General features: G+C 41.0%; 1 protein-coding gene across 9 annotated transcripts in view; it reads left to right on the top strand.

Moving 5' to 3' along the window:
- KLF12 (KLF transcription factor 12) overlaps positions 1 to 12,946 on the top strand; it is a 521,468-nt gene that overhangs the window by 436,473 nt on the left and 72,049 nt on the right. The window lies entirely within an intron of this gene.

Below are 12,946 nucleotides of genomic sequence, written 5' to 3'. Positions count from 1 at the left end.
GATTAAAAACCATGGCTTTTTTTTAAGTATAGGAAGATGATTACCAAAGATTGAGCTTCCAAATTAATTTTACTCCTAAATGAGGATTATTTTTAGACACAAAATAATGATTCTTTGAATTTGAATAGTGCCTCATCAGCTCGCCTCCCTTCCCCCATTAAATCTAATTAACCCTCACAATAGCTTGATCTTGTTGTTAAATATTATGCTTTGGTTTTTCACAGAGGGGGAAATGGAATACAGAGGAAGCAGCCTTTTGCTTACACACTGTCTAAAAGCTGGGGCATCCCTCACAATCACTATTTTTCACAATCACTAAAGCGTATTGTTCCCTGTCAAACCTGGAAAGCTGAGAGGATAATAACAGTGATGGCCATTACATAAAAGGAAAGGGATAAACCAGGTCCTTTTTTGACTACATGAAATTGCTCTTACTTTTTAGTCCAAAGCACATCATACTGAAGAAACTTCACTACAGATAGAGATTGTGAGATGCTCAAGTGAGTGACATAAGCTAATGGGTAGAGGGCCGTGTTGTCAGGGGAGAGGCCCAGTTTCTGCAACTTATATTTCAGTGGCTAAATGTGGATCACTGAGTCCATAACACATTTTCTTTGCTTTGCTTTTCCTTCCTGGAGTATTAGAGTAACAATAACTTGTTCCTACATAATTCATAGCACATAATTCGGTTAGTAAGTTTAAACCAGTTTTGTCTCCAGAGAAGTAATCCATGAAAAACAAAAAGGATCTTTAATACTAGCCTTGAGAAAATTCAGCTTGTATTTATTCAACATCATTTATTTACACTCCTAAGCACTAGATTAGAAGGATAAATAAAACATGGTTTCTGTCTTTATGGGGCTTACTGTCTTGAAGGATGTGTGTGCGTGAGTGTGTGTGTGATGTCACATATATATAACATACAATATTATATAATACAAATAACATAATAAAATGTGGATAATGCTCTAAGAGATACGTTCATAGTACAACATCCAGAGGAGAATAATTATCAACTTTATTTAAGACTAGTTTGGGAACAGACAGTATGGAAGGGGAAAAAATATAAAGGTGGAAAAGGATTGTCAGAAAACTGATTCCCAAGGTTTTCGAGTAAAGGCTCAAAATTAATAGAAAAAATAGAGTCCTGACAAAGTGCTTTATTTATTGATTAAAACACAGATGCAGAGACCTGGAGACATTTCTAACTTATTTGGTTGTTTTTTTGTTTTTTTTTTTAGTTTATTTTTTTAATTTTAAAATCTTTAATTCTTACATGAGTTCCCAAACATGAACCCCCCTCCCACCTCCCCTCCCCATAACATCTCTGTGGGTTTTGAGTTTAGTTGCAAATCCTGTTGCATATACTACCTTGAATTTTTCTTATGTAAATATTATGAAACTGTTTTATGGAAATAAATCACATAGGAAAGCTAGGAAGAAGCCCAGTGAATCCTCCAACATCTACATCTACTTAAGTGATGAACTGTTGCTATTCCTTTGTGAAATAATCTCTCTGAAGATCTAAAAGTTTTAAATACTCTTGCTAGCCATGGATATGAAAGCGATAGTTGCCCTTTCTTTCCAAAACAGAAGTTTTGGGATAATTTACAGAATTAGATACCAAATTCAACACTAACTTGGTTCTGGCTTGAGTTATATCCTCAAGTACTATATATACGTGGTGTTGGGTGAAGCCAGCAAGTGCTCCAATCAGTTAAAAAATATTGTTCATCATATAAACAATTAAATCTCAGTAAAAGATGAAAAAACTTGAACCTGTAAGTTATGCCTAGGAAATGCATGACAGTTGGTAGATTGCAAATGTCAGTGGCTGTGGTTGAGGTCTCAAACCAATGCTTATTATTGAGTAAAGATGGCTTAACATTATAAGTAGTGTTTTTCTTTGCATAATGTTAATATGAGAGGCAGTGTCCATCCCCTGGCCTCATTCCTGTGGCAAGAATTCCTCTGGAGCTGAAGAAATGTGTGGAAAAAAATATCTGTTCAAGACAAACAAACCTGCTGGATGGAAAGAAAATATGGCTAAAAAAATGTTCGTAACCAGGAAGGAGTTGAAAGCATGAGGATGTAAGGGATCCAGTGACAGATGTCTGTTATAAGTATCTGCTAACTTAATCAGGGATTAAGGAATGACAGTAAGAACTTCTTGCAAGATATATTAGCACCCTAATAAAAAACATGAGATCATCAGACAACTCATTTAATATTCAATTAATCAGTGGTAGCAATCCAGACCAGACATAAACTCTGCCCGTCGGCATGACTCTCCCCTCTCTGCCATTCCACTGTAGTAATATTTGTTGATTTGAGGATTAATGAAGTGTTTGAGGTTCAGCATGTGAATTTCATTCGCTGTATCACGTGTCACAGCTCTTGTTTCATGCCTGCCTTTGTCCGACAGCTAAGAGCATTTGCTATTTTTTTCTTGCATATGATAATGACAGGGAAAAACTATTTTGCTCCTTGTGGGGCAAATGAGGGGAAATGGGGTAAATCTTCTTAGAGGGTTGAATATATAGGTGGACTTTTCCTCTTCACAGGTCTTTTTGCTTGAAACTATGATATTCTGATACCAAACCCACAAAGAGTGGCTGTTTCCAAGTCATCTTTCAGCCCTTTTATCCCCAGAGCTATTCTAGAATCTGAAATGTACAAACGTGTTTGGTGTGGATGTGTAGGTTGGACCACGACAGGGCGGGGCTTGTTGGGGAATATATCTGAAATGAACATTGAAGTTGATTTAAGGCTCCAAGCTTGCCAGTCTCAGTGGGAGGATTCCAAAATCCTCATTTTTAGCTTTTTATTTTTTCTTCTGTTTATATACTTTTCCTTCCATCCGGCCCCAGTCCAAAAGCTTTCAAAGACTTGGGTGTATATGGTTGTTTGATGATGGCGTAGTCATGGTTATGCTGTGTACCCAAAACATTTGTGTGGGGCTGTTTTGTGCAGAGGTATGTGTCACATAGTAGAGACTGTAGACTATTTATATTATGATGGAGAAATTAGGCATTGTTAATAGGAATTGCCATTAGTAAAATAGGATTAATTTTCTCTAACAATCCAGATGCTGTCACCACCAGTTTCAATTATGATTCCTTTCTTACCAACATGCCTGAGATGTTATGTAGCTGTCTGCAAAAGAAGCTCTAGTTTTAATAGCATATCCATGCCAATTATGACACATTCTGGGTGTGGATCACATTTCACATTTGGAAGTGAAAAAGTTCTATGTCACCAATTTAGGGAAGGGCAGGAAGAGCCTTTTCACACTTTGATGTTTTATGGTTGGATATGCTGTGCTACAATGAACTTAAATGTTTATATGCATATAGTTGCAAATGTTAGACATGACTTCATTGAATCTTTTTGACCGGTGTAACTAATATGGATTTTGGTCATAAAAATAAGAACATTGCTTCTTGTTTAAACTTTTTGCCTTAGTAGAGGAAGGCACTCAAGTTGTTGCTACTGGAAATCTTTAAGAAAGCTGAGATAGAGCTAGCTCTTCAAAGAGGGTGGGGGGGACAGGACATTTCTGAATGCAGTAGTTATCAGTTGTGGGGCTGAAAAGGAACTGTCGTTTTTGTTGTTGTTTTCGGCACTCAGTCATGTGTGACCCTTTGGGACCCAATGGACTGTAGCCCTCCAGGCTCCTCTGTCCATTGGATTTCCCAGGAAAGAATACTGGAGTGGGTTGCCATTTCCTTCTCCAGGGGATCTTCTTGACCCAGGGATCGAACCCACATCTCTTGCATTGGCAGACAGATTCTTTACCTTGGAGCCACCAAGGAAGCCCCTTGAAAAGGAACTGTAAACGTCATCAAGTTCAATTCAACTTCTCACTTTTTCAAACACAGAGATGGAGATCCAAAGACAGAAATGTGTTCCTTGTCAGATGCGGGCATAAGCCCAGTTCTCAACACTCCTGTCCAGCCATCTTTCTGCTCCTTGGCAGTTGGTTACCTGTGGGCAGAGCAAGAGAAATGCTAAAGATTAAATCAGATGGATGTTTAATTCATTACAAGCTAAGCAGAAGGCTTTTGTGTGGGAAATTCCCATGAGATTGATGTGATGGGGGAAAGAAAGAAGAAAGGCCTGATAAAGACATTGCTTTCCCTTCCAATCTGTGGCAGTTGATCCCTGCCAAAATGTTTACTCATCATCTTACAGATCCTTGCATGCTCATTATTTATAGATAATATTGACTATGTTACTTTAATTACCAGAGCATTTCACTGCTTCTTGACTTACAGGGCAAAAATTATGATACTGTGTCTCAACTTTAATATGTGAAGATTCCAGTTCCCAGAATGCCTGCCTGGTCTTCACTTTTATTTTTTTAAATCCATATGTGTTGGCAAATAAGTAACAGCAGGTTGCCTTTAGATTTAGTTTGGAAGCATGTTCTTTCCAGTGTTTGATAACAGATTCAGAAAATGGGCGGCAGTTTATATAACCATAAAGCAGTTTGCAAGTTCTCTGTACACTGAATTACAATGGAAAGAAGCTTCCACAGTGATGCTACATTGAAAATCCCTTCAAATTCCTATCTTTTCTTATGTTATAATCCAGTGTCAGCTAGTAAATTCTTCCATGACTTCCACCAGCTCCTCAAATTTAGCTTGATGACCATTATGTATACTTTAAACTTGTGTGCTGTGTTTGAGATTTCCCTTAACAACCATTGGTCTAATTGTCTTTAACCCAGAACTGCAGCAAGAACAGTCATGATAAAAATGTTTCACATTCCTGTTAATATTAGCTGATTTTTGCATCTAGTATTCCTTCAACCACAATAAAGATGATTTGGGAAAAAAAATCAAAGCAGGTTATTTTCTAATTATAGGAGAATTAAGGCTATAAGATGCTGCTGAGCTAAAAGGTCACCACTTTTGAGTTGTTTCTCTATTAAAAGTCCATTCATGATTTGTTTTTACCAACCAGCTGCTCAGAACCATATTGCTTGGCCTGTTAGTATACTCTCTGTTATTCCTGGCATCTTAGCATTGGAGCTATGTGTGGTACTATCATGTCTTAAAGCATCTCTACTGTATTAACTAGTTTTATTTTATCTTATATATATTTTAAAAATTTATTTGTCTGCTACAGGCCTTAGTTGCAGCCTGTAGGATCTCATTTCCTAAGCAGGGATCACACCCAGGCCGTCTGCGTTGGGAAGGCGGAGTCTTAGCCACTGCATCACCATGGAAGTCCTCGTATTAACTCATTTTAATATGGTCCCATATTTGTTCAATATTCAAAAGGACTTGTTTAGAAAAATCTAAAAATACACAGAATTTTCTAACATACTTCTATATAATGCGCGGGTCAAAAAAGAAATTTCAAGAGAAATTTAAGATTACTTTTAACTACAGTTGACCCTTGAACAAATGGGGGTTATTGACACTGACCGACCGCATGTAGTTGAAAGTCTATGGATACCTTTATAGTTGGGCCTGCGTTTCCATGGTTCCCTGCATATGGTTCCAGTCAACCTCAGGTTTTGTAGTACTATAGTACATACTTATTGAAAAAAATCCCCATATAAGTTGACCCACACATTTCAAACCCATGTTGTTTGTTTAAAGGTCAGATGTAAATGAAAGTGAAAACACAGGTTATCAAATTTTGTAGTAAGCATATAAAGTGGTGCTTAGGAGGAAATTTATTGCATTGAATGCATATTTTATAAAAGAGGAAGGATCTAGAATCAGTTACCTTAAGCCTTTACCTTGAAAGTGAAGTTGTTCAGTCAGTCGTGTCCAACTCTTTGCAACCCCATGGACTGTAGCCTATCAGGCTCCTCCGTCCATGGGATTTTCCAGGCAAGATTGCTGGAGTGGATTGCCATTTCCTTCTCCAGGGGTCTTCCCAACCCAGGAATCGAACCCGGGTCTCCCGTACTGCAAGCAGACACTTTACCGTCTGAGCCACCGAGGAGAGCAAATTAAATCCATAGTGAGCAGAAGAAAAGAAGCAAGAAAATGACTTGTTTGTAATTCTGGGACTTGTAGCATAGTTTTCATATTGTTTCTTAGTTTAAAGGTATAATCAGGAATCGTGATTGAATCTGGGAAAGCTACTAAAACTACAGCTTTGTACATTTTTCATTCGTGCAGTGGGCATTATGCTCTATCACAGTCCCCTCCATGTTAAACTTTTCAGATGTAGACTTTTAAAATAATGGTCGTGTTGTAATGAAACAGGCAGAATAAGGGGGTTGGGGAGTCATTAATGAGTAAGGCTTCCCTGGTGGCTCAGATGGTAAAGAATCTGCCTGCAAGGCAGGAAACCCAAGTTCAATCCCTGGGTCAGGAAGACCCCTGGAGAAGGAATGGTAACCCACTCCAGTATTCTTGCCTGGGAAATCCCATGGACAGAGGAGCCTGGCGGGCTACAGTTCCTGGGGTTGCAAAGAGTCAGACACGACTTAGCGACTAAACAACAAATGAATAATGCAGGTAAAAAAAAAAAACAAAAACAAAAAACTGTCCCAATATGAAAGAAAGATATATCTTTGATAGTAGAATTACAAGTTCTCTGATAATTAATGTAAGATACTAAAATGATGAAAGTGTTATGTTAGTAGCCCAGTCATGTCCTCCTCTTTGCGATCTCATGGACTGTAGCCCTCCAGGCTTCTCTCTGCATGGAATTCTCCAGGCAAGAATACTGGAGTGGGTTGCCATTTCCTTCTCCAGGTGATCTTCCCAACCCTGGGATTGAACCCAAATCTCCTGCGTTGCAGGCAGATTCCTTACCATCTGAGCCACCAGGGAAGTCCAAAACGATGAAAAGTCTTATTTTATATCTATCTAGAGGAGCCACAGCCTTTCTTAGGGCTTCCACAGTATTTTTCAGTGGATACATTTGGGCTAAAGGATTAGCTAGTCCAACCTGCCTTCTAAATATATATTTGAAAGAATAATGACTTAATGTTAGGACCCAATCAGAAATCCTAATGTGTTCTTGAATATGCTGGGAATATTGCCCAGATCATAAATCTTAAGGGGGTTCCCTTGTGAGAATGCTTGGGGTACCAAGTGGGTTTGTTTTGATTTTCCTCTGTCAGTCATATTATTTTCAGTATCATCTTTCTAGCCATGGAGATTTCTCTGTAGACATATGGACAGTGAACTAGCCATTTAAAAATCAAATAAGATATCATCTTACTATAATTTTTCTCAGTTGACCGCTAGATTTTCATAAAGTTTCGTAATGCTTTCCTTCAAATTGGCTATTTATTACATTTCTTAGTAGAGTACTAGATTACCTAAGGAAGGACCGGTATCCTCATAATTTATATATTTCATCAGTTTTAAGATAGCAGTAGCTAGTGTGTGACCTATTTCTCCACCAATTAAAGCCAACCAATATCACATGTAGGCTTCCCAGGTGGCGCTGTTGGTAAAGAATCCACCTGCCAATGCAGGAGAACCAAGTTCCCTCCCTGGGTGGGGAAGATGCCCTGGAGAAGGAAATGGCAACCGGCTCCAGTATTCTTGCCTGCAAAATCCCATGGGCAGAGGAGCCAGGCGGGGGACAGTCCATGGGGTCACAAAGAGTCAAACACTGAGCATCTGAGCACAACAGTATCCCACAGGTTTTAGTCAGAGCTGCTTCACATAAGCCCTCAGTTAGTAGCTGAAGAGCTGAGGACCCTGCTGGAATCTGTGGTCTGTAGCTATTACCTCTGTCTCAGTTTTCATTCGGTTCAGTCTCCTTTAGCAGGTGAGGTTCTTTGGTTGGAAGTAATGGAAACCGACTGAGTCTGTCTAACGTACTTGAAAGGTAATTTTGTTGAAGGAGGTGAGGTGCGTTGTGGAGTCAAAGGAAAAAGGGAGGAGTTGGACCTTGGGAAACCGAGGGAGCAGAGCAGGACCTGAAAGCAGGTTGAGTAAGAAGGTGCAATCTTGCAACGAGACAGCCCCAGCTCCTGGGTCACAGTCAAGAACGCCAGAGTCCAATCAACCCAGCCCAACCTGACGCAGGTGCCCAGCCTTTGACCGAAGTGAGGGCAGGGTATCTTGGTTATCAATCCCATTAAAACCACACACAATGAGGGATTTCCCAAAGGAAGAGGAGGTGCTTGTACCAAACAAACAGTGATGGGGAAGATACTACCTCTTAAACCAGCACCATCCGCTTGCCATGTTACCAGTGAACTAGAATCTACCACTAAAGGCAGTTGATGAAAAGTGAAAGTCGCTCAGTTGTATCCGATTCTATACAGTTCACGGAATTCTCCAGGCCAGAAGACTTCAACTTTATTCCTTGGAGTCAGTCTTTTCCTATATTTTGGATGACAAAGGCAGTCCTACGATTAGTAAGTAAAAATTTAGTAATAAAAATAAATGGGTTCTCCCTGGTCTTATTCTTAAATGTTCAAAGCATAAGAAGAGTGTTTAGCCAAAATATTAATAGAATTCATTCTGAAAACTCACTAGCTTTATCCTAATCTCAAACCATCCATTTTCCTAGAAATCCTACGTTGAATGGTATATTTCAAAAAATTTTAAACCAAACACACTTAGCTATTGTGAAAAGAAAGAGGCGCTTGCTGCTGCTGCTGAGTCGCATCAGTCGTGTCCGTCTCTGTGCGACCCCATAGACGGCAGCCCACTGGGCTCCCCCGTCCCTGGGATTCTCCAGGCAAAAACACTGGAGTGGGTTGCCATTGCCTTCTCCAGAGGAGCTTCCTAGGAAATGAATAAAGCTTGAAGTCTGCAGGCTTAGGTTCTAGTATAAATTTGTCACTTACACTAAACCAGACTTTCTGCTTCCTTCAACTCAGTGTTTCTGTTGAATGAATGAATGATTTCTGACCTAAACTCTTCAAATTTGGTCTTGGGAAGAGTTCAACAGAGGTAATACTCAATCATAGTATCACCTTGAAAATGCTTTATAAACCCTAGGTATTAACCCATAGTCAAAGGCCAGCTATACATAAAAGGAATCTTTTTCTACTGCCTGCATGATTTTTTTTTTACATACCTAGCAGTTATTATAACCCCAAATGAACTGATAAGTTATTGGGTTGGCCAGAAAGACTGTAACATCTTTCGGAAAAAACTCAAAACATTTTTGCCAACCCAGTACTTCGACTGTCTTGGGTCCTTAATTTTAATGATTTAGAACCCTGAGCAGGTAAGTGTGCTTAGGTAGGACTGTGGTTTGCTACATTAGATAAATACATACTCCAGGAAGGGCAGGTGTTGCATCCAAGCAGAAATGATAGCTTTTCTGGTTACAGATGTAGCCAGTTTACTTCTGTTTCTACCTAGGCCAAATTAACAGAAGGGTAACACCCTTGGGCTTTCTAGGTGGCTCAGTGGTAAAGAATCTGCCTGCCAGTGCAGGAGATGCAGGGAGATGCGGGTTTCAGCCGTGGATCAGGAAGATTCCCTGGAGAAGAAAATGGCAGCCCGCTCTAGTATTCTTGCCTGGGAAATTCCATGGACAGAGGAGGCTGGCAGGCTACAGGCCGTGGGGTTGCAAAGGATCAGACACAACTTAGCAACTGACAACCACCACCACCTCAACACTATGTATGTTATCAAGTCTGTGTGAGTAGTAAATATTCCCTTCCAGCCTCCTACATGGACATGTTGGGTTAGATCTTTTAGAAAGCAATGATTTAAATGACCCATAGGAGTAAATTAATGTTCTTGTAAAATAGAAATCTCTCCAGTTCCATCTGTTTTCCCACTCCTCTACTCTTTGCCTTTTTCCTTAGAGGACTGTAAAGAAAAAGAAACATTGCTTTCCTTCTAGCGTATAGTTGATAGTTCTGGAGAAAGAAAGAAAATAACTTTCTATTATTTTTCACTTTAGACCTAAATTATTTCAGACTCTTTGAAGAACCCTGTCGCTTAACGGAAAGAATAGACTGGTTTCTAACACTGCAAGTGGCTTACAGTAATCGTCCCCAAACTTTACAGGCTGTGTAGTGTTTATTTGAGAAAGAGAAGGGAGAGTGGAATTAAAGCGACTAGGAAACAAAAGGCCAAAGGCGAGGGTGTTGAGAACAGAAGGAAGTTGCTGCCACCTAGAGGTAGAAGGTGGTAAATGGTGGGTGTGCTGGGCTCCTGGGGTGATCCCGAAAGGAGACACGGAGGTGGAATCATCATAAAACTGAAAATGCTTCTGGTTGACTCACTCTCTCCTCTAAGGGGGACTAGACTCATTCTCTCCTCTTCCCTGTTGGTAGTGTGCCAGTATGTCCTATGAGATTTTGCTGACTCTGGTAGGCTTTTGTGAACAAGTCTTGTAATTGATCATGGAAATATCTGTTAAGTCTTTGAAAGTCATTGGAAGGCCTCTGTAATGGCCATGTGGTTTCAGTTATTTGGAGGATTCCTTATTAGCCTGGCTAATAGAGAATGTCTTTTTCATAATCCATGCCACGTGTTTCAAATACGACCTCAGGAGCTCCTCAAAGGTTGCATGCTCAGTGAATTGTGCAGCTGATGATCTCCTGAGTCTCAAGAAGATGCAGGTAGGAGGGAGACCTTTTTGATGGGAGCAGAGAACCCTGGGAATACCATTGAGAGTGAGGGGTCCTGAGACTCCCTTGGGTTACACCAAACCTAAAACCAGTACAGCCCAGCCTCAAGAATCTGCCATGCAGCCTATTTTTGCTTTTGTTATCAGGAACTGGCTGTCCATAGCACTGACATTTTTTTGCCTTCTTGGGGCATTTTTAACAGAAAATCCTCCCTCCTAGGGAAGTCTAGACAGCCATGACTGTTGCCATTTTTGCTGCCACTTTTGCCTGGTGATTGTCTTTCCGGGATGGCCATATTGCAAACCCCAAGGGGCACTCCTCACATAATAGCCTATGTGGAGGGTGCCTCCCAGAGCACTAGAGCAGATCTCACTGGCATGGAAAGGGGAGAAAATAGGAAGAAAATATTTGTGTGAATTTACACATCGGCCCCTCTTTCTTCTGCTGAATGGGAGACTTGACTGAATGCTGTAGATGATTAGAATGCTGGTTTTCACGGAAAGGAAGTCGGGGGAGACTTGAAAAAAAAAAAACAGCCAGAAGATATCACCAAGACCTTTTAGAAAGTGGGGCTCACAGTCAGAGTGTCCCTATGTTCCTCTTGTTTTCTAAATCCTACTGCTGCCCGAGGATGCTTTTGCCGAAGCTGTTTTAGGTGTACCTGTTTTGTGGGCCTGGCTTGCCATTTCTGTTCTTTCGGGCTTCCCTGGTGGCCAGTTGGTAATGAATCCACCTGCAGTGCAGGAGACTGCCTGCAGCACAGGGGATGCATGTTCAATCCCTGGGTCAGGAAGATCCCCTGGAGAGGGAAGTGGCAACCCACTCCAGTATTGTTGCCTGGAAAGAATGGACAGAGGAGCCTGGTGGGCTACAGCCAGACATGACTGAGCAACTAAGCCACTGTCTTGTTTACCTTCTATGTCACTTGCACACCTGGTCACTTTGGATATTCCAGAAGTTTTGTGGGGGTTTTGTTGTTTTTCACTCGATAGCATCATCACTTTTCTAGAATACTCATTTTCATTCATTTGTTCCCTCACTGGGTGAAATTATGGCACATGCGATGATCTGGCCGCTTTCCTGCACTCTGGGGACACTGTATTTAATAAGACAAACGGGCCCCTGCTCTCCTAGAGTGGATGAGGACAGATAATTAGCAAGTGTCTGGAGGTGAGAAGTGCTCAGATGAAAGTATTGCCAGGGGTATGTTGGGGATGCCTGGAAAGCCACTCCAGGGGCTTGGTCAGAAAAAACACCTCTTGAAAGGAGGAGACACAAGCTAGGAGATGCGTGAAAAGGAGTCAACTGTGAGTGCATGGGAGAAATTGTCCAGGTGCTCAAAACAGCTCACACCAGGGCCCTGGGATTGAGGACACATTTGGAAAATTCATGGAACTTAAAAAAGTGCGTGAGGGGTGGTTGAAACAAGACAAGGGTCTACCTCTCTAGAGAGGTTGCGTCTATAGATACGCACATCATGAGTGATTGGGTGAGTGAGTGAAAGTCGCTCAGCCATGACCGAATGAGTGAGTGAAAGTCACTCAGTCGTGTCTGACTCTTTACGACCCATGGCCTATACAGTCCATGGAATTCTCTAGGCCAGAATACCGGCGTGGGTAGCATTGCCCTTCTCCAGGTGATCATTCCAACCCAAGGATCAAACCCAGGTCTCTTGCAATGCAGGCAGCATCATCAATATATAATTGATACTTAAAATGATACTTAACAAGGGGGGTGTCTATATCTGATGATGAGAGAGAAGTTTTTGAGACCAAAAAAATCCGAAGATAAGTTTTTCAGACTGTCCACTGACAGCTCTAATGTACAGTGGTGGAGCTGCAGATACCCACAGGTAAATCAGACAGAAATTATTCATATCATGGTGTACTTCACACAGCCAGCACGTGTCCTCAGGGTGCATGGAAACTAAAGTGTGAATTTCAGTCACCTCCTTTGCCCCACCTGTGCATGCTGTAGCATGCACCACCATAAAATGATGCTACCTGCCCCAGTATGTGTCCAGCCCAGAGCTGCTTGGTGAGACACCAACCTCAACTAAATAAATAGATCTTAACACAGAAAGGCATCTTTTCCCCCAAACTCCAAGCACCCTGACCTCTTTCTTCCCATGAAAAGGCACTGGAAAAGAATCCATTTGTTCAAATCCTCCAAGCCCACTTTTCTTCCTGTTCTCCACCTACACAGTCACACAAGCTAGAAACCTCACAATAACATCAACTCTGTGAACCAATCCGTTTGATCGCCCAGTCTAGTGTTCTTCCTCCTAAATATTTTTTTGGTGATGTTAGCTCTTCTTTATCCCATCTCTTGCTTAAAGATTTAACATAAGCTCCTAAGGGTCTCTTTAGATTCTGATTCTTTCTACTTACCCTGCAGATCCATTCTCCACCTTAC

Source organism: Ovis aries, chromosome 10, assembly GCF_016772045.2.
Source record: "Ovis aries strain OAR_USU_Benz2616 breed Rambouillet chromosome 10, ARS-UI_Ramb_v3.0, whole genome shotgun sequence".
NCBI lineage: Eukaryota > Metazoa > Chordata > Mammalia > Artiodactyla > Bovidae > Ovis > Ovis aries.
Note: the sequence above shows the minus strand (reverse complement) of the source record. Positions and strands in the feature narration are given on the sequence as shown.